Source organism: Prionailurus viverrinus, chromosome B1 (assembly GCF_022837055.1).
Source record: "Prionailurus viverrinus isolate Anna chromosome B1, UM_Priviv_1.0, whole genome shotgun sequence".
Lineage (NCBI taxonomy): Eukaryota > Metazoa > Chordata > Mammalia > Carnivora > Felidae > Prionailurus > Prionailurus viverrinus.
In genome coordinates this window covers 135,113,777-135,135,112 of record NC_062564.1, presented here as the reverse complement: position 1 = coordinate 135,135,112, position 21,336 = coordinate 135,113,777, and the positions used below count along the sequence as shown (strand labels likewise).

Below are 21,336 nucleotides of genomic sequence, written 5' to 3'. Positions count from 1 at the left end.
CAAATTTTGGTATGTGCCAGACAAAGGGGACAACATGACTAGCCCCCAATAAATATCTTAAGCCCTGAGTCCCAACTGAGCTTCCCTGGTAGCCATATTGCCATAATTTGTTGCTGGAGAAATTACACATGTCCTGTGATACTCTACTGGGAGAGGACTCTTGGAAGCTTGAGCATGGTTTCCTTCAGACGTCACCCTGTATGGTTTTTTTTTTCCTTTTGCTAATTGTACTTTGCATCCTTTCACCTTAAATTTTTTTTAATGTTTATTTTTGAGAGAGACAGAGTGCAAGCAGGGGAGGGGCAGAGACAGACAGACAGACAGACTGACAGAATCTGAAGCAGGCTCTAGGCCCTGATCTGTTAGCACAGAGCCCAATGAGAGCCTTGAACTCATGAACCATGAGATCATGTCCTGAGCCAAAGTCAGACATTTAACTAACTGAGCCACTCAGGCACCCCGCATCCTTTCACTTTAGTAAATCCTAGCTGTATGTGGAACTATATTCTGAGTCCTGTGAGTTCTCCTATGAATCTCAAAATTTGGCAGTGGTCTTTGGAACCCTGACACAGTTGTCATATTTTATCAGGAAGTAAAAAGAGAGTTAATATATCATTTATTCCTATTTTAAAATTCTTACACTTAATAATTACTAATAAAATATTAACACATAGGAGCGCCTGGGTGGCTCAGTCAGTTAAATGTCTGACTCTTGATTTCAGCTCAGGTCATAATCTCGCAGTTTGTGGGTTTGAGCCCCACATCAGGTTCTACGCTGACAGTGTGGAGACTGCTTGGATCCATTCTCTATCTCTCTGTCTGTCTCTCTCCCTCTCCCCCTCTCTCTTTGTCTCTCCCCTTCTTGTGCTCTATCTCTCTAAAAAATAAACTTTAAAAATATATATTAACACATATTATTTACCTGGTCACATTTCATAGGAAATATTTCCAGATGACACTGTATTCTTGGTGCCCACTGATACAAGATTTATTGTTAGGTTTCTCTCCTATATATTCTCTGTAAATGTATCCCTGGATATATAACCCAATAAATATATAGTTATAAGTATAGATAGTGATAAGATATCTTAACACATATGCATATGCATTTCAAAAGAGAAAGTGGAAACAGAAGCTTCTATCAATAGATTTCTCTGAGAGTACATCAAGAGAAGCCTTTTAATTATGACAGCATACAGGGTAATGCAAATGGTACATGTATCACGCTAATTAAATATGGAATTTCATTTCTTAAAAGTTAAAAATCTAGCTCTCAGCATGTGCTCATATACGTGATTCTCATTGAGGTGAGCTTGGCAGGCATGACTTTATAAAAAATGGAATCTAAGTGTGTGAGGAATTCACATGATAAATAAGAAACAAGCTTCTGTTTTATCACCTGGGTGTCTAAATATCCAATACTTATTTTCTTTCCACTTTCCACTTTACCAGACTTTTAGTGGACAGTTATGTTTCAAGATCATAGTGCATTTTGGAATTATTGTATGCAAATATAATGAAAGAAATGCAATTAGTTTTAAAAAATAGAAGAAAAACAGCATATTATTAGTGACAGGTTAAAAGATCATTGTTTAATAGTCATAATTATAGTACATTATCCAGAGTTTTAAGATTATTTTGAAATTCTTTTGTAGGACACAAGCTAGTATAGTAAAGAACATCAAACCTTAAATATATTTTCCTCTAAGATTTTAATTCAACACTGTGAATTGCGTATTATTTCAATCAGTTTCTGAATGAGCTACCCAACTATGTAAGAATCTAGGAGGAAGCCATCACTTTAACTTCTCCTCAAGAGTTTCAAAGATAGTTTCAGAAAATATGAAATGACAGATGTGCTTGGAACTTAATTTTCCATTCTATGTTAGGACAATATGCTGAAGAATTCTGTGTTCTCTGTTACAAGTATGTCTGAAGACCATTTCCATAGTGAGAATGAATTTCTTAAGAGTCTGATATGGCTGTCCCTAAATATTTACCAATATCATTTCAAATTATTAAGTTTTGCACATGAGAAATATACATTCCCAAAGCATTATAAATCCAATTTACCTGGCTTCACTTGGAAGCGTGTTTTCAATGGCTTTGGTGAATTGTTTTCCTTGATTTTTTTTTAAAAAAGTTTTATATCTAATAATAATGTATTGTGAATGTCACAGTTTGTCTTGTGAGTCATGAAAACATAAAACCCCTAATGAACCAGAAATGAAAAGGGGGCATTCTCATAGCTACCCCCACATATTTGTTCGCCTGGGAGTGGCAAAAAATGTAAATATATACTTTGAATATTACAATTATTTGAAAAAAGACAAATAGATAATACTACTATTCTCAGGTCTCTAGAATATTTTCTCATCTGTCAGCAAAATCAGTTACAAGGTAGAATCCGTCCCAAAAGACATTTAGACCAGCCTTGGGGATTATGTACAGCCAAACTAAAATTATTCAGAGATTCTCAAAGAATGGCATTATTATACAGGGAAAACAAACAAACAAAATATAAAATCCCTCAGCATAAACACAGAACCACTTGTGGGAAGAGCACAGTGGGACACTGGCTGCCTAACTTGCATACACTAGGCCCTACCACCCTGTGCTCTGATGGAACTGCCCCTCTCAGTCACACTTGCCTCAGTCCCAGTGGATAGACCCCTCCCCCAGAAGACAGCACAAACCCCTGCCCACACCATGTCTCCTGACAGGAGAGTTTTGCAGAGCCTCAGTTTTGATGGAGGTGGTGACAGGTCTTATTTCACAAGCAGACCAGAGCACATCTAATTAAAGCCCACCAAATTCAGGCCAGGGACCAGACACTGCTCACAGCAGGCAAGAAGAGTCTCTGCAGACAACTGGCCTAGAGAATAGAACAGCCAAAACATAATAGTAGAGTGCACGCAGCACACACCAGAGACACTTCCTGAAGTGCCATGCTATGGGTACTACATAACCTCTTCTTCATAAGGCCATTGCTTTTAGGAGCAGGAGATATAATTAGCTTTCTAACACAGAGAACGAAGCAGAATCTTAGACAAATGTGAAGATATAGGAATTTAACCCAAATGAAAGAGAAAGATAAGGCCATGGCCAGAGAACTAGGTGAAACAGATATAAGATATAAGTAACATGCTTGATGGAGAATTTAAAGCAACAATCATAAGGATATTCACTGGACTTGAGAAATGAATAGAAGACATCAGTGAGACACTTACCTCAGAGATAAAAGAGTTAACAAAGAATAAATCCAACCACAAAAGACTCTTAATAATAGAAAACAAACTGAGGGGTGATGGAGGGAGGGAGGTGGGAGATGGGCCAGATGGGTGATGGGTATTAAGGAGGGCACTTGTGATGAGCATTGGGTGTTGTATGTAAGTGATGATCACTGAATTCTACTCCTGAAACCAATAGTGCACTGTATGTTAACTAACTGAAATTTAAATTTAAAAAAGAATGAGAGATGAAAGTACAATAAACAAGATTAGAAACATGTTGGGGCGCCTGGGTGGCGCAGTCGGTTAAGCGTCCGACTTCAGCCAGGTCACGATCTCGCGGTCCGTGAGTTCGAGCCCCGCGTCGGGCTCTGGGCTGATGGCTCAGAGCCTGGATCCTGTTTCCGATTCTGTGTGTCCCTCTCTCTCTGCCCCTCCCCCATTCATGCTCTGTCTCTCTCTGTCCCAAAAATAAATAAACGTTGAAAAAAAAAAAATTTAAAAAAAAAAAAAAAAAAAAAAAGATTAGAAACATGTTGATGCAATGAACACAAGGCTGGAAGAATCAGAGGAACAAATTAATGACCTAAAGGATAAAGTAATGGAAAAAAGTGAAGCTCAACCAAAGAAGGAAAGAAGAAATGAAAATAAACTTAAGAAACTCCATCAAACATAATAACATTCATATTATAGAAGTCCCAGAAGAAGAAGTGTCAGACAAAAGAAGGCAGAATATTTATTTGAAAAAATAATAGCTGAAAAACCTCCCTAATCTGAGGAAGGAAAAAGACATCCAGATCCAAGAGGCACTCCCATCAAAATCAACAAAAGCAGGCTCACACCAAGACATATTGTAATTAAATTTGCAAATATAGTGACAAAGAAAAAAAATCTTAAAAGTAAAGTAGCAAGACAAAAGATGTCCTTAACTTATGAGGGAACATGCATAAGGCTAGCTGGAGATTTTTCAACAGAAACTTGGCAAGCCAGAGGGAGTGGCATATATTCAAAATGCTGAATGGAAAAAATCTGCAGCCAAGAATACTCTATTCAGCAAGGCTATCATTTATAATATAAGGAGAGATAGAGGTTCCCAGATAAAGGAGATCATGACACTAAACCAGCCCTGCAAGAAACAGTAAAAGGGACTCTTTGAGTGGTAAGGAGAGACCAAAAGTGGCAATATAAAGGCAGTTAACATAAAAGCAGTAAAAATTATTATTTCTGTAAAAATAAGTCAAGGAACTCACACCAAAAAAAATGATGTAAAAAATAATTATATATACCTAAAATGTGGGGAGGAGAGGAGAAAAGAATGGGTTCAAACTTAAATGACAAGCAACTTAACATAGATTGCTATATGCAGAAGATAACCATATATCAAAAACCACTAATAAACATGCAAAGAATAAAGGGAAAGAAATTCAAATATATCACTAAAGAAAATCAGCAAAATATGAGAGAAAGACAAGAAAGGAGTAGAGAAAATCTCCAGAAAAAAAAAAAAACACAAACCAGTAATAAAATGGCAATAAATACACATTTATCAATAATTACTTTGAATGTAAATGGACTAAACACTCCAATCAAAAGACATAGAGTACCAGAATGAATTAAAAAAAAAATCCATCAATATTTGCCAATAAGAGACTCATTTTAGACTTAAAGACACCCGCAGATTGAAAGTGAGGGGATAGAGAAACATTTCCCATGCAAGTGGATATCAAAATAAAGCTGGAGTCATAATACTTCTATTGAACAAAACAGACTTTAAAACAAAGACTGACAAGAGACAAAGAAGGACACTATAATAACAAAGGGGACAATAAAATAAGAAGACATAACAATTATAAATATTTATGCACCCAACATGAAACACTCAAATATATAAAACTTACATATTTATATAAACTTATATATAATTTATATAAACTTATATATATATATAAAACTTAATAACAAACATAAAGGAACTAATGGATAATAACACAACAATAGTAGGGAACTTAACCATCCCACTTATATCAATAGACCATCTAAACAGAAGGTAAACAAGGAAACAATGGCTTTGAATGACAACACTAGACCAGACGGGCTTAACAGATATATTCAGAACATTCCACCTTAAAAAGCAGAATACACATTCTTTTCAAGTGTACAGCGAACAGTCTCCAAAATAGATCACATATTAGGCCACAAAAGAGGCCTCAACAAATACAAAAAGACTGAAGTCATACCATGCATCTTTTATGATCACAACACTTTGAAACTAGAAGTCAACCACAAGAAAAAATCTGGAAAAAGCACAAATACATGGAGGCTAAACAGCATGTTACTTAACAATGAATGGGTCAACTAAAAAATCAAAGAAGAAATTTTTTAAACAAGCACATGGAAACAAAGGAAAAAGAAAATACAACAGTAAAAAATCTTTGGTATGCAAGCAAAAGTGGTCCTATGAAGAAAGTATATAGCAATACAGGCTTACCTCAAGAAGCAAGAAAAATCTCAAATAAACAACCTAAACTTACACTTAAAGGAGCTAGAAAAAGAACAGCAAATGAAGCCTAAAGTCAGCACAAGGAAGGAAAAAATAAAGATTCGAGCAGGAATAAATGATGTAAAACTAAAAACAAAACAAACAAACAGACAAAAATAAAACAAATCAATGAAACCAGGAACTTGTTCTTTGAAAAAAAATCTATAAAATTGATAAACCTCTCTTTAGAGGAGAAAGAAAAGAGAAATGACCCAAGTAAATAAAATTACAAATGAGAGAGGAGAAATACCAACCAACACCACAGAAATACAGCAATCATAACAGAATATTATAAAAACTATATACGTCAATAAATTGGCATTAGAAGAAACGGATAAATTCCTAGGAGCATATAAATTACCAAAACTGAAACAGGAAGAAATAGAAAACTTGTACAGTTCAATAACCAGCAAAGAAACTGAATCAGTAAACAAAGAACAACAAACAAGCAAAAATCCAAGTCCAGAGGGCTTCACAGGCTGATCCTACCAAATACTTAAATAGGAGTTAATACGTATTCCTCTCAAATTCCAAAAAATAGAAAATGAAGGAAAACTTCCAAATTCATTCTATGAGGGTAGCATTACTCTGATACTAAAACCAGATGAAGACACCACTAAAAAAGAGAACTACAAATTAATATCCCTGATGAACATGGATGCAAAATTCTCAATAAAATATTAACAAACTGAATCCAACAATACATTTAAAAAATGATTCACCCAATCAAGTGGGATTTATTCCTGAATTGTAAAGGTGGTTCAATATTTGCAAATCAATCAACCTGATAAATCACATTAATAAAAGACAGGATAAAAACTATATAATCCTTTCAATAGATGCAGAAAAAGCATTTGGCAAAGTACATTGTCCATTCATGATAAATAAGAACCCTCAAAAAAGTAGAGTTAGAGGGAATATACCTCAACCTAACAAAGGTCATATATGAAAAACCCACAGCTAATATCATCCTAAATAGGGAAAAACTGAGACCTTTTTCTTTATGGTCAGGAATAAGACAGAGATGTCCACTCTCACCACTTTTGTTCAACATGGTACTGAAAGTCCTAGCCACAGCAATCAGACAACAAAAAGAAAAAGGCATTCAATTCAGCAAAGAAGAAGTAAAATTTTCACTATTTGTAGATGACATGATACTATATATAAAAAACCCTAAAGACTCGACCAAAAACTGCTAGAAATGATATGCTAATTCAGTGAAGTTGCAGCATACAAAATCAATGGGCACAAATCTGTTGCATGTCTATACATCAATAATGAAGCAGCAGAATGAGAAATTAATGAATCAACCCATTTACAATTGCACCCAAAAAAAAATAAGATACCTAGGAATAAACCCAACTGAAGAGGTGAAAGACCTGTACTCTGAAAACTATATAACATGGATGAAAGAAATTAAAGACGACCACAAAGAAATGTAAAGACATTCCATTATGGATTGGAAGAAAAAATGTTGTTAAAATGTCTACGCTTCCCATAACAATCTACAGATTTAATGCAATCCCTATCAAAAATCCCTACAACAGCATTTTTCACAGAGCTAGAAAAAACAATCCCAAAATTTGCGTGGAACCACAAAAGACCCCAAATAGACAAAGCAGTCATGAGAAAGAAAAGCAAATCTGGAGGCATCACTATTCTGGATTTTAGTTATATTACTAAGTTGTCGTGATCAAAACAGTGTCATACTGTCACAAAAATATACACACTGATCAACAGAACAGCATAGAAAATCCAGAAATGAACCCACAATTATATGGTCAATTAATCATTGACAAAGCAGGAAAGAGTATCCAGTGGGGTGCGGGGGGGACAGTCTTGTCAAGAAATGGTGTTGAGAAAACTGGTCAGCTACATGCAAACTGAACCACTTTCTTACACCATACACAAAAATAAATTAAAAATAGATTAAAAACCTAAATGTGGGACCGAAACCATAAAAATCCTAGAGAAGAACACAGGTATCTTTGACATCAGCCATAGCAACTTTTCCTAGATATATCATGTGATGCAAGGGAAACAAAATCAAAAATAAACTATAGAGACTACATCAAAATAACCCTATGATCAGCAAAAGAAATAATCAACAAAACTAAAAAGGAATCTACAAAATGGGAAAAGACATTTGCAAATGATATATCCAATAAAGGGTTAGTTTACAAAATATATAAAGAATTTATAAAACCCAACACCCAAATACCAAATAATCCAACTAAAAATGCACAGAAGACATGAGTAGACATTTTTCAAACGAAGACATACAGACAGCCAACAGACACATGATAAGATGCTCTACATCACTTATCATCAGGAAAATGCAAACCATAACTACAGTGAGATATCACCTCAAACCTGTCAAAATGAGTAATATCAACAACACAAGAAACAACAGGTGGTGATGGGGATGTGGAGAAAGGGGAACCCTCTTGCACTGTTAGTGGGAATGTAAACTGATAGACAACAGTATGGACATTCCTCACAAAGTTAAAAATAGAACTATCTATCCAGCAACTGCACTACTATTTACCCAAAAATATAAAAAAAACTAATTCAAAGGGATACATGCACCCCGTGTTTGGAGCAGCATTATCTACAATAGCCAAATAATGGAAACAGCCCAAGTGTCTACTGATTGATGAGTGGATAGAGAAGATGTGTGTATATCTATTACACAATGGAATATTACTTAGCCATAAAAAAGAATGAAATTTTGCCATTTGCAATGACATGGATGGAGCCAGAGTATAATGAGTCAGTCAGAGAAAGACAAATACCATATTATTTCACTCATATGTGGAATTTAAGAAACAAAACAGGTAGTGGCCTTATTCTCTGCCTTTCTTTTCTTGTATCTGAGGCTGCTCTGCTCTTATCAGCCCCTGGCCCACAGTCTCTTTGAGACCAAGCACCATGCCTTCAATTAAGTTGCAGAGTTCTGATGGAGAGATATTTGAAGTTGATGTTGAAACTGCCAAGCAGTCTGTGACTATCAAGACCATATTGGAGGATTTGGGAATGATGAAGGGAAGGATGACCAGTTCCTCTACCAAATGTTAATGCAGCAATATTTTAAAAGGCCATTCAGTGGTGCACCCACCACAAGGATAACCCCCCTCCTCCTGAAGATGACAACAAAGAAAAGTGAAGAGATGATATCCCTGTTTGGGACCAGGAATTCCTAAAAGTTGACCAAGGAATACTTTTTGAACTTATTCTGGCTGTGAACTGCTTACACAGCAAAGGTTTGCTTGATGTTACATGCAAGACTGTTGCCAATATGATTAAGAGGAAAACTCCTGAGAAGATTCCCAAGACCTCTAGTATCAAAAATGACTTTACTGAAGAATAAGAAGCCCAGGTACACAAGAGAACCAGTGGTGTGAAGAGAAGTGAAACGTTATGCCTGACACTGTACCACTGTAAGGATTGTTCCAAATAGTAGTTGCACTGCTCTGTTAAATGTCTGTTAACATTAGACAAACAGTAGACAAATACAGCAGCAAATCAGTTGTTTTACCAGAATGTTGTCCTCCTTGCATGTGGAGTTTGAGTACAGATTCCAAACTTATGGCTGAGTTTCTTCTGGTATGATCAAAAGTTTCTTTTTTCTTTGCTCTGAATAACTGACATGTAGGTTCTCTATAAGAGAGATGGCATTTTGGGATTTCCATCTCTAAATATTTCTAAATCTTAGAAATCTCTCTAAAGCAATTTCTGCCTAGCTTATTTTTAGTTAACTTTAGTTTAATAACCTTTTAAAAGTTGGCATTGTGAATAAAACAAGTTGCAAAAAGTTTTCTGAAAAAGAATTAAAATAAAAACAAAACAAACAATCATAGGGGGGCAAAAGAGAGAAGCAAACCAAGAAACACACTCTTAACAACAGAGAACAAACTGATGGTTACCAGAGGGAAGATGGGTGGGGGGATGGGTTAAATCGGTGATGGATTAAGGAGGACATTTATTGTGATGAGCACTGGGTGTTATATGTAAGTATTGAATCACTAAACTGTACACCTGAAACTAATATTACACTGTATGTTAACTACCTGGAATCAAAATAAAAACTTAGAAAGAAAATGGAAAGACCATATGGCAGTAATATGGGGGGAGGGGGCATCAAGATGAATCTACATTATGCCAACACCTGAAAAAAGAAATCCTATTAATATTACATAGTCAATGTTTATCAAGCTTTGATTACATAGAGATAACTTTAAAAAACCATAAAAATCGAGGCTCTCCTTTTCTCCAGCATCTATCTCTGAATATAAAAACTATTCATTTTATAATAGGATAAATTGTTATCAAGGAAATTATTGACCTTTTTAATGGTCCACTAAAAATGCAGAAAAACAACTAGCTTTTAATTGTGTGCATAATTTAAAAATATAGAATATATAGGAAATCTTATTGTAGCTATTTCAGATTTTATTTTATGAAAAATCACATGCATAAAATACTTGTCAGATTAAAATTAAAATGGCATGTTAATAGAATAATTTTGACTTGTCAGAACTGAAAATCATCATTCATGGTTTGGAAAAAAATATTTCCTAGTTTTGATCTTTAAGTGATTATTAAAAAATTAAATTCATACAGTTTAATTGATTATAAATGTAGTTCCCATTGAGTACTCTGTTTCTTTTTGAGGGTTATTAATTTCATTTTTAAATGGGAGATTAAGCATGTGAATTGTCAGTACATGAATTCATATGATAATTTAAATTGTACCACTTTAAGAAAATAGCACATTACACATAGAGATTTGGCATATTATTTTCCAAAGAAATGTTCAAAGAGAATGCAAGGTCCCTATATATATCCACATAACCTACTGTTTGCTACTAATTTTTAAAATAGACTATTATGCGTCACCTGGGTGGCTCAGTTGGCTAAGCTTCTGACTCTTGGTTTTGGCTCAGGTCATGATCTCACAGTTCGTGAGTTCAAGCCCCACATCAGGCTGTGTGCTAACAATGCAGAGCCTGCTTGGGATTCTCTTTCTCCCCTCTCTCTTTGTCCCTACCCCACTTATGCTCTCTCTCTCTCTCTCTCTCTCAAAATAAATAAACTTAAAAAAAAATTTTTAAGAAAATGAACTATCACTACTAATTTAATCTCATAAATATATTTTGAATATTCTGCTTGCATGTAAATGAGGAACCATGAAGACTACTGAAATTATTGATTATATCACTCACTTGCCTAATACTCAAATATATGAAAATTAATGTTAGCCCTGTCCTAAGAAAATTGTACTTACATAAGTTCATCTTGCTAATTTCCTTACAATAGCACTAATTTATAAGTTATTTCTTTAAAACCACCCTTGATTTATTCACCTTTATTTTTATGCAAATTAAATTTCAGCAAAATATTACTACTTCATTTTAATCCCAAAATATTGAATAACATCTGGTCAACATTTTTATCACTTATTGCTTCATTTTTAATTATAAAATCTCTGTACTTTTAAATACTTAATCTACTTTCTGTTTTATTAATCACCTTTTTAATCTGCTCAGATAGGAATGGCAATTTAACAGCCCTGGGAAAAGTTGCCTAAAAATCTACAACTGGGATAACTAGAAAAGGTACACTGAGGGAATATTAAAATTTTAGTTCCATTTAAAATTTCATCAGAAAAATATGAATTGATAAGGTTTAGAATCTTCACCCAAGATGCTAATAAGAAAGTCAAAATGCAAGGAGGTATATTTTTAATAGTCTAATGAATTATCCTGGTTTAAAAATGATTTCTATAGCATGTTTTATGATTATGATGTAGATATTTATGATGCATACATTATTATTACCCCTAAAGAGCTTGTTATCAAATGTGTAGAAGTAAAGTTACCAGACAAAACACAGGCAATATTTGGGACATACTTATACTGAATAGTTATTTGGTTTTTATTTGAAATTCACATTTCACAGGGTATCCTGTATTTTTATTTGTTAAATCTGGGATTTTATGTAGAAGCATAATTATAGGAATACTAATTCATTTTTCCCTCACATTTGAGTTGAAGAAACTCTTGATCTTTAAATGTTGCAAAAATATGTGTTCTTAGGACCAGCTACATAATCTGAGGAAATGAAAATGCATAGCCTCTTTTTCAACAATTATTCTTCCAAGATGGCAATAGTAGGGTATTAAATCAAGTGCCCATGAAGCTAGCCCTGTTCTTAGAACCCCAGGCATTAGGATATATATGAACTAAGTGTCCTTACATTACAGAGAAACAAAAATTGGTTCATTTTTAACAGGAACAACAAATGTCCATAAAGGACAACAAAGCAAATATTTTAGGCTTTGAAGGCCATATAGTTTCTGTCACAATATTAACTCTCCCATAAATAAACTGATGAGCATGGGTTGTGTTTCAATAAAACTTTATTTACAAAAACAGTTGGTGGACCAGAATTGTTGACCCTGTAGTTTGCCAACCCCTGGACTATGCTACAAACATAAGCAAAATTACCAGTTAGATTTGTTTAGATTCTAATAGATATACCCACTAAGGCAAAAATTCATCTAGGGGATTGCAATCATTTCCCTGGGACATTATTTTTGCAAAGATATGTAACAGAATCTATTTTTTAATGTATGTATCTTTAAATTAAATTCAGTCATCTAGCTCAACTAAACCACTGTCCCAATTTTCTAGGTCCATAAAAATATATATCAGGAGTGACAAAGGAGAAACATAATATATATTTGCTTTCTCCTCCTCTTCTATTTAATTTTTATTTACTTTCCTATGCTTTTCTTGGAATAAAACTTTAGAGTCCAAGGAAAGAACATGAAGAAAAGCATGAAAATGACTGTATGGCCTATATTTACTGGAGTAAAGGCTGCATGCCAGGCCATGCTGATCTGAAGATGAGACTGTTCAGGTCTAGAAGCCTCAAAGACTTTCTTGGTGTTCCAAGAGTTTTCACATAATGCAAGCCCCTTGGTAGTAAATAGGTGAAGCAGTTATTATTTTCACTTTAAAGATAGGAAACTGAGACCCAAAGAGGATAAATGTCTTCCTAGAGTCAAATATCAGAAATAGAAGAGCGAGGTTTATGTTCCAATCTTCTGAGCTTTTGGTATCACAGAAAGTACAGAAAGACTCCTGTTTTTGAGTAACTGATAGACAAATATGAACAAAGAATGAAACATAAAGACCCAATGAACAAAAACATACATTTGAATAATTTGGGTTATTCAGACATCCTTATACATAATCTAAGTTCTCAGTGAAGTCAGAATAATTGATGGTTATGTAAGACTTAGTTACAGGAATAATTGCAAGTTATAGGGTGGAGAAAACTAGTTTTAAAACAGCCTAGTGAAAAATATAAATTTTCTGAGGGACTTCCACAAAGATTTGGCTGATTGGGTATGTCCCAGTCATTTTGGTGGTGAGTTTTCAAGCTAATCCTTTCCCTCTGAGTCTGAAAAGAAGTGAAAAGTTACTATCTTGTACAGTGGACTGGGAAGAGTTGTGTCTAATCCATTTGGTTTAGCAGCTATCTGCAACAGGCTTCTTCCAGAGCAAAAACAGATTTTTCTGACCATTTCATTTTGACCTGACTTTCTTAACCCATCCATCTTAATGGCTGGAATAAAAAGAGATGCTTGGAACCCCAGAATATTATATTATGTCTCCCAAAGTGTGTGCCTTCCTTTTAAATTATGCATTCTCACCTAATACCACTTTTAAATATGACTTGGAGTGAAAGGAAAAGAAAAATACAGGATTATTAGCCAAGGTTTTCCCTTTAAAACCAAAAAGAATATGTAAAATGACTGTCCTCTCAACCATAATATGTATCAGAGTGAGGCTGCCAGGTTTGATGCAAAGAAAATGAAACTTTAGAGTCATAGTATCTGGCTCAAATGCAGACTCCATAATGTACTAGCCATGTGACCTTAAACTTGATCTGTGTTTCCATTTCCTTAGGAAAAATAACATCTCTATTGTAGTGATAACGAGAAGAAATGAATTACATTCTAGGGGCACCGGGGTAGTCAGTTGAGCATCCAACTCCTGATTTCGGCTCAGGTCATGATCCCAGAGTTGTGGGATTGAGCCTCACATTAGGCTCTGCACTGAGGGTGGAGCCTGTTTAAGAATCTCTCTCTCCCTCTGCCCCACTCCCCCACTCACACTCATTCATCTTTCTCTCTCTTAAAAATAAAAATAAAATTAATGAATGTAAAGATTCTAATATGTAGGTTCAATAAGTAGTTTTATTTGCTCTCATCTTTTGAGTATAAGCAACAATACTCTTACAAAAATATATTTCAAAATTCAGAATAGATTATATTGAAAATTCTGAATTGAATTTGATATATACTATAATGTTACTTATAAAATATGAACAGTTTCTGTTTTAAACTTATTAAATATCTGGTTTTCACTTTAATTTCCTTTATTATACTTAGGTGCTCTTATCTAATCAATGAACATCCAGACTAATTCTTCGATAATAAACACATATAAAAATAAATGGCTGATATTCTGACAAATGTATTAACAAAGCAGAGAATTTGTTTTTTTTTTCCACTCAACTAAACAATGAATCAACTTTTCCCATTCACCATTTCCAAATCACCACAGTTTCCCTAATAATATGGATTTTTTATGTAAAGATCCCAGAGTTAACTTTCTAATTCTCAAAGATTATAATAACAGAAATACTATCTACTAAATTCAGGGAAAATTACAATCTTAGACATAAATCTCCTTGTAAGGAAAAATTTCAGCCATCTTATATACTTGATAAAGTAGGCAGAACTTGAGCACATTTTCTAAAAGCCATGCAGCAACACATTAGAAGAGAGAAGAGTCAAGGGAAAATAAATAAATAAAATACATAAAATAAAATAAAATGAAATAAAATTAAAATAAAATAAAATAAAATAAAATAAAATAAAATAAAATAAAATAAATACTACACCAGGTATCCCTTCTCTACCTTGATGCTATAGTCATTTTCCAGATTATTTTCCAGACTGATAAATCATATCATTCTTTTAATTTAAATGGTGGTGCCATTAACTGAAATTGGGACTTCAGAAGAAGGAGGGGACTAGAGGGTGAAGTTGACAGATATAGTGCTGAGTTTGAGGTGCTTGGAAACCTTAATTGTGGAGATACTTAGTCCATGATCATACATACTGGCTTATTCTACACACAGCCACCAGAGGAACCTTGCTAAAATATTAGAGCATACGTCTTTACTGGGCAAACTCCAAATGGCTCCAATTTCATTCAGAGTGAGATCAAAAGTCCTGAAAGTGGTCTTTTAGGTTACTCAATCTAGCACCATCAACACCTCTAAACTTGCTTTCTACTTGCCTCACTAATTCCATTCCAGCCACACTGGCATGGTAGCTCCTCAGAGACCTCAGGCTCACTCTCACCTCAGGGCCTTTGCTCATGCTCTTCCCTTTGCCTAAAACTCTCTTCTCCCCAATACCCATGTATCTTCTGCCCTGGCCGGCTTCAGCTCTTAACTCACACATCACATTCCCAGTAAGGTCTTCCCTGACCACCCTAGTTAAAATTGCTACCATCTGCCAATCCCAGTACTGTGAACCCTCGTTTCCTGCTTTCTTCAGTCCACAACACTGTTCTCTGTAAACGTGAAATGTATTTTGTTTGTTTGTTTTTTCGTTTGTTCGTTTGTTTATTACCTGTCCTCTCCTACACCCCCAACCTCCTTCCTGACCCATAGAATATGAATTCCACAATGGCAGGGAATGTTGACTTTTGATTCACTGCTACATGTGGAACAACATAGTAGCAGCTCAACAAATATATGTTTCATGATTAATGCCACAGTACAGGAAAGATGCCCAAACAGAAGCAATGGTTTAGAAGACCCATAAGTGGGGTGCCTGGGTGGCTCAGTCAGTTAAGCATTGATTTCAGTTCACATCATGATCTCAGGGTCATGAGATCAAGCCCTGATTTGGACCCTGAGCTAAGAGTGGAGCCTGCTTCAGATTCTATCTCTGCCCCTCTCCCACTTGCACACCCTCTCGAAATAAAAAAAAACATTTTTTGCTTTGTTTTTTTTAAAGAGTCACATAGTGAAGGCTGACATTAGCACATCCACTGTGCTATACAGATACACACTTTTCTAGATGTTTTTATAGCTCTTAGGTTACAACTAAAGAAGCATTAAGCTAGGGAGAAAGTCTGTATGAAAAAGAGAAGAAGCAAAATGTTTACGCACTTTTAAAAAAACACTTACAGAAACAAAGCCAACCATTTTGTGCTTCTTAATAATTTGTGAAATTATAACACATTCATGTAAAATCATTTTTAATGAAAGATAACACAAAACCAAAGAATGCACTGAACTGTGCCAATCTATGCAATGGGGAGTATATGAAAGGTAAAGTTTCTTGCATTTGAGATGCCTGCAATTTCTAAAATAGATTTTAAAATATATTACTAGTCATCAACACTTACTTGGTCTTGATCTTATGCCTCTATTTAATTATGCATCAAATGAAGAGCAGTTTTAGTGTTTCAACTCACAATAGTTCTTAATAGCCTCCTTCAGCATGAATAAGTGAACTGCCAGATGAGAAGCAACTCTAATAAAAACAGGGTCCTGTAGGAATTGTAAAATGGCTTATGATGCTTCCTGTGAATATCAGAGAGGGACTATAAAGTACCACACAAAGTGTGGATATGTGTTTTGTGATTCCTGGAAGACATGTTGGTAAGGCAATAAAATGTGAGCCACCAATTTAAAAGGCAGCTTTAGGAGGGATAATCAAAGAGCTGAGTTTCTTATCAAGTATCCCTGTCTTTTTTTTTTTGTTGTTATTATTATTTTGAATTGCTTCACACGATCTCTTTGAGCCTGAGAAACTTTCTTTTTGATATTATACCGTGAAATTTAGTAGATTACTCCCCGATCCTTGAACACTGACAATATTCTCTATGTAACACTTTATAGAACTAATATTCAGGAATTTTAACCAATATGTGGTCTAGGTCTAGGGCATTTTCCCTCCTCTTTATAAATATTAACATAGCTTTCTCTAGGATAGCTACTTGACATTCTGAGTCATTACATATATCTAAAAATTCAAGCTAGCATTTGCAACCAATTTCCTGAAAAATATGACTCAAATAAATTATATCCAGTAGCCTGTATTGCTTGTCTCTTTTAGGCCTGTGTATGTGTCATAATACTAATTATAAGAGCTCTATATACAGCTTATATTCAAGTTGCTTTGAAGACACTGATTTGCTGAATCCAACTGTTTACCTGGTTCTATACACTAGCACTAGTGCTAATTCTTAGTAAGGAGAACATACTTCTATGTTTAATTATTTAGGTACATGGGTCTAGCACCCAAGAAGGATGTTACACAAGCCAGTAAAATAGTTTGTGAGTGAAATTTAAAACCCTTGACTCTAAAACCAATCTTGCCATAAACTATATAATCTTTGGTAAGTTCACTTAATTCCTTGTGGTCTAGATTTCTTATTTTCAATGAAAGGGTAAAGTGGGTGGTGTTTAAGAATATAATTAGGGGCGCCTGGGTGGCGCAGTCGGTTAAGCATCCGACTTCAACCAGGTCACAATCTCGCGGTCCGTGAGTTCGAGCCCCGCGTCAGGCTCTGGGCTGATGGCTCAGAGCCTGGAGCCTGTTTCCGATTCTGTGTCTCCCTCTCTCTCTGCCCCTCCCCCATTCATGCTCTGTCTCTCTCTGTCCCAAAAAAATAAATAAACGTTGGAAAAAAAAAAAAGAATATAATTAAACCCTAGAAAATATATTATTCTAAATTATTTTTAGTAATTTTGTCTACAATTGGTTTATATGACCACCGGATTTGCAAAATGTACACTCTTGGGATACACAGGCTAATATTCTTTCTTACTTTCCAGACACGTTTAATAGACAGTGAGTGCATGCTTTTCCACTTAAATCTGAGACCCATTCATTTAAATTCATTGAGACCCTTCATTCAGACCCTTCCATTTAAATTTGAGACCCATCATTATATACTGATAGACATTCAAAAATAAACTGGATAATCCTAAAGGTCAAACTTTTAAAGAAAACAAAAACTTACATAAAGAACATTATTGCTTGCTTATATAGAATTTAGTCTTGGGGCGCCTGGGTGGCTCAGTCGGTTAAGCATCCAACTTTGGCTCAGGTCATGATCTCACGATTCGTGAGTTCAAGCCCTGCACTGGGCTCTGTGCTGATGGTTCAGAGCCTAGAGCCTGCTTGGGATTCTGTGTCTTCCTCTCTCTCTGACCCTGCCCCGCTCACACTATGTCTCTCTTTCTCTCAAAAATAAACATTTAAAAAAATTTTTTATAAAAGAATTTATTCTCTGCTATAGCCTTTCTAAAACAACATCAGTTGTGGTTAAATAATCAAGAAGTAAGAGATGACACTTCAGTAGTGCTTGCCTTGTGTTCTTAGTAGTTTATGTCTAATAACTCAAACTTCACAGCATTTATAATGCACTATTAACCACCTCCACTACAAATGAGGAGACTAAGTTAGTTAGGTTGTCTAAATCCACAGAGCGGGTAAACAGAAGAGATGGGATTTGAACACAAGCAGTGAGAATATTTGTGCTCTTAACCATTATATCCTCCTACACTCAGCCTGTTTGGTTGGGGGAAGTTAATTCCCTACAACTTTGAGAGGGCCTCCTTCAAGGGAGGCAATGACAATCATCCCAACCACCTTACCATCACTATATGGCATTCTTTGACAAGCACAAGGACACAGGAGAGTGCACAACCTAAATTGGACCAATCAGACTAAAAGAAAGAATATTTACTTCATGGTAGAAAGGAAGGTCTATCAAAGCCCAAACAAAAGAGGAAAGAAAAGCCAAAAGAATGATGAAGATGGGAAGCTGATGCCCCCCATTCTATTACACTCTCAGCCTGCTCTGTCTGTGTACTTTTTTCTATTTGGATAACAAGTTCCTTTATTCTTTAAACCAATTTGAATCAGGGGGTCTCTTTCTTATACCTGAAGACATCCTGACAAATACTGGTATAATTAAGCACCTTATTTACAAATTCTAAATTGTTAAAAATCATTGTTCACGGGCGCCTGGGTGGCTCATTCAGTTGAACGTCCTACTTCAGTTCAGGTCATGATCTTGTGGTTATTGAGTTCAAGCCCTGCATCTGGCTCTGTGCTGACAGCTCAGAGCCTGGAGCCTGCTTCAGATTCTGTGTCACCCTCTCTCTCTGCCCCTCCCACCCCTCTGTGTCTGTCTCTCTCTCAGAAATAAATTTAAAAAAAAACAATTATTGTTTAATCTAACCTGTATTCTCCTTCTGCCCTGATCCCAAGACCTCTTGTAATTGCAGGATTTACATTTATGTTAATTCCCATTGAATCTTACCACTGAGTCATTTCTTTTCCAGGACATTCATTCATTTGACAATTAATTATTGAGCACTTACTCTGTCTCAGGCATTGTGAGGCTCTGGTTTTGTGAGATAAATTAGTCACAGCCCCTACCATCACAAAATTAATGTATAGGAAGGAAAAAAGACAACAAATTACCATAACATGCAATGATGCTATAATTTATAAACACTGTGTGTGTGTTTGTGTGTGTGCATGCACATGTACACATGTGTGTGATGTAAATGCTCTGAGGGCATAGACAATGGAATCTCTATGATGTCTTGGAGGACTTTATGAATACTTTACAAAGGAGGTAACATTTTATTTGGATCTTGAGATATGACTAGGAGTTTTACAGTAGAGAAGGGGCATTCTAGGCAGTGGGGAAAATCATGATCAGTATCATATAACTACAAGAGTGTTGGAAATGTTAGAATGGTGGGTAGCTCCAATGATGATGTGCTTCAAAGAAGTAAGAAAAGAGACAAGCTCTAAGAATTCAGGCCTGGTCAGTCTCAAAAGACCACCTGGTCTTTTGTTCTCATACCTGAAAGTACCTTAACACTTTTCCTCACTTCAGCCACCATTATCCTCTGTTGGGTTAATAGAGTTAAATAAAGGCCAAAGTTATGTATCTTTGGCTTTTCTAGTTCTCCATCTAACACCAGAGGCAAAATCTCAAGGGATGCGTTTAATCACCATTATGGTGTTTGTGCAACCCTGATATTTGTGAAATCCTGCAATTACTTTCTTAACAATCATAATTTCCAGTTATGATCTCTCAAATCTCTCATTGCTTTACTAATTTTTCTAACCTTCCCTTTCACAGTTAGTTTTGAAGTATTATTGGAAATTTATTGGTTATTTAAATTAAAATGTTAATTTATTAACTTCTTCCTGTAAAGCCAAGTCACAACTTCAAACTAGAGACAAACTGTATTCTAGCCCAGTTAAGAGAATGTAAGAAAACTCAATAAAGTTTTTTAAGTCTCAATTTGTCATTTAACATTTAAACAATTTACCTTTTTGAGCACCTACTATATGCATGTTATAAGGACTGGGAATTTTATGAAAATGCAGCCTAGCACTAAGTGAACAGGAAATGACTAAATGATCAAATCTAAAATGGCCACAGCCTGAAAAAAAATGTTGATGATAACACAGAAGAAGTTTCATAGAGCTCATGACTCCATAAAGGAAGAAATTTTCTCAAATCAGATTCCACTGAGCAATTCTTCCTGCTCATCTAAATTGAGGATTAAGATACAAGATCTCCTAATAATGCAGGGTCAACCAGAAAGCTTTACCCCCATCATGAAAGGTAACAGAGAAGCAGACTGGAAACCCCCAAAGAGCAGTGATGCCATTGTTTCTGGAAACAAAGAGCAGCTGAATTGGCAATCTTATTAAATATTTCAAAGAAGAACAAACCATACATTTCAGCATTGTGATGGTGAGAAGACAGAAGTGCTATCTATAAAGATACTATTGGGAATCCATATTCTCAATAAACTCAGAAAGCCTTAAATTACTCTGAAATTGTTTTCAAGAGTAGAAGTTAACAGATGTGAAACAAATCGGAATTAGCAAGTCAAAATAACATAGGATAAGAAATCCAAATAGTTCCAAGAAAATTCTCTTCCTCATTTCAACCTCCAGCTTCTATCAACACCCTAATGAAGAGAAACTGATGTTTAAAACCAGATATATATATATATATATATAGATATATAGATATATAGATATCAGATATATATGTATCTGAAAGCATGCAATATATATATATATAACGCTTTCAGATACATGTAACAAAACAGTAAATAGAAGTTTATTTTTTTCACTTCAAAAAACACCTAGAGGTGGGCAGATTTTGGTATTGCTTTAGTGGCTTGATTATTTAAGGCCAGTGTCTCTGTGATTCTCCTGTGCAGGGTACTTCAGCATCACAAAATGGTTGCTGTAACTCCAGATATCACATCCTCATTAGTTGCTAAAAGAAGTAGGAATGGACTAGTGTCCACCAAATTGACCCCTGTTTACTTAATAAAATTTTCTCATACACTGTGTCGGCAGACTTCCACTTAGGTAGAACCATGTCACATGACCACCCTTCCAGCAAAAGAGGC

The 21,336-nt window shown here is 35.2% G+C and overlaps 1 protein-coding gene and 1 pseudogene across 11 annotated transcripts in view; one reads left to right on the top strand and one right to left on the bottom strand.

The window, feature by feature from the left end:
• Window positions 1–21,336, bottom strand: part of MAPK10 (mitogen-activated protein kinase 10) — a 557,027-nt gene that overhangs the window by 193,655 nt on the left and 342,036 nt on the right. The gene's annotated exons all lie outside the window — the stretch shown is intronic.
• LOC125164492 (S-phase kinase-associated protein 1-like) lies at window positions 8,683–9,183 on the top strand (annotated as a pseudogene).